Source organism: Cupressus sempervirens, chromosome 3 (genome assembly GCF_028749045.1).
Source record: "Cupressus sempervirens isolate cs-2001-9-10 chromosome 3, ASM2874904v1, whole genome shotgun sequence".
Lineage (NCBI taxonomy): Eukaryota > Viridiplantae > Streptophyta > Pinopsida > Cupressales > Cupressaceae > Cupressus > Cupressus sempervirens.
In genome coordinates this window covers 226502133-226504164 of record NC_143120.1, presented here as the reverse complement: position 1 = coordinate 226504164, position 2032 = coordinate 226502133, and positions in this window count along the sequence as shown.

The following is a 2032-nucleotide window of genomic DNA, read 5'->3' as shown; positions in this document are numbered from 1 at the left end:
CAAAGTCTTCCAAAAATAACCAACAAATTTACTATCTTTGTTAGAAATAATACTTCTTGGTAGTCCATGCAATCTCACAATCTCTTTGAAGAAAAGTTCAGCAACATGCTTGGCATCTGATGTCTTCTTACAAGGTATGAAATGAGCTATCTTAGAAAATCTATCCACAACAAAAATAATAGAATCAAAACCCTTCACTGTCTTAGGCAATCCAAGAACAAAATTTATACTGATGTCACTCCAAGGTTTCTCAAGAATAGTAATAGGTGTATACAAACTAGTATTTTGACTTACTCCTTTTTCAATTTCAAAAACTCCATAGCTCCTTAGAAATTTTTGAACATCCTTATACATACGTGGCTATTAATACTTATCCTTTAGCAAACTTATCCACCACTATGCTTTTCCTTAATAAAATTTATACTCATAGAACTTCTAGGGATGCACAACTAAATTCCTATGAACAATATACCTTCTTGAATGAAATATTCATCATGCCTACTTATGTGATCTATTAAATTTGGTGCTCAAAACTCTCTCCACACGACACAAAAATTAGGGTTAGCATCATACAACTCTTTCATGTCATCAAAACCAAGAACTTCGACCTTAAGTTCAGTTAACAAGGAATGTCTTCTGCTCAATGCATCCACAACTCTGTTAGTAACTCCACTCTTATGCTTGATCACAAATATAAAACTCTACAAATACCCAACCCACTTCATATATCTCTAATTCAATTTATGTTGACTTCCCTGCAAGTACTATAAAGTTTTATGATCAGTATAAAACACAAACTCCTTAGGAATCAAATAATGTCTCCACTTCATCAAGGCTTGAACAGTAGTTTAAAACTCTTGATCATACACATAATACTTCCTTTTAGCATCATTCAACTTCTCACTAAAGAAAGCAATAGGTTTACCTTCTTGACTTAGTAGAGTTCATATTTCACTACCACTTGCATCACATTCAACTTGAAATACCTTATTGAAATTAGGCAAAGCCAATACAAGAAATTCAACAACCTTTTGTTTCAAAGTATTAAAACTATTATCAGCTCCATGTGTCCACTTGAATTTCTTTTTATCTTCTCTCATTGTCCCAATCATAGCATTACTTTAAATCTCTACAATACTTGTCTAACATGCTCAAGATGTTCTTCCTTAGTTTTTATTGAATATCAAAATGTCATCCAAATAAACAACAACAAACTTACCCAAGAATTTTTTGAAAACTTCATTCATCAACCTCATGAAAGTACAAGGTGCATTAGTTAAAACAAAAGGCATAACCAACCATTTATACAAACCATCCTTTCTCTTGAAAGTTGTCTTCCATTCATCAACTTCTTCAAATCAATCTTGGTAAAATACTTTTCTCTACTCAAGTGATCCATTATGTCGTCCATCCTTAGCATAGGAAACTTATATTTCACCGTGATCTTGTTAATAGCTCTGGAATCAATACACATTCTCCCTTCTCCATTCTTTTTAGATGCTAATACAATAGGTACAACACTTGGACTCAAGCTTTCTCTGATCAAACCTTTCTCCAATAGGTCATGCACTTGTCTATTAAGTTCTTCATTCTTTGTAGGTATCAATCCATATAATGAATTATAGTTCTCATTGGAGGTAAACCATTATGTATATCCTTTACAACAATTTTCTTATACTCATTCAACAATTTTGCAATTTATTTTGGTACTTGGTCACTACTATTAGCTGTCACTCAGTCACCACTGACTGGCACTCAGTTAACACTATTTCTTGGCTCTTAGTTACTACTGGCACAAATCAGTTTTCTTAGAATTATAGCAAAAAAAACTTGATTCTTTTTCATTTCCTTCTCAAATTATTTTATATTAACCACACAAATCCTCACAATAGTACAATTAACCTCATCTAGACTTTCAATCAAAGGCAGCAATATTTTCTTCTTCCCATTCACCCAAAGAGTATATTGATTCAATCTTCCATCATGTATATCATATCTATCATACTACAAAGGTCTACCTAGTAAAATATGA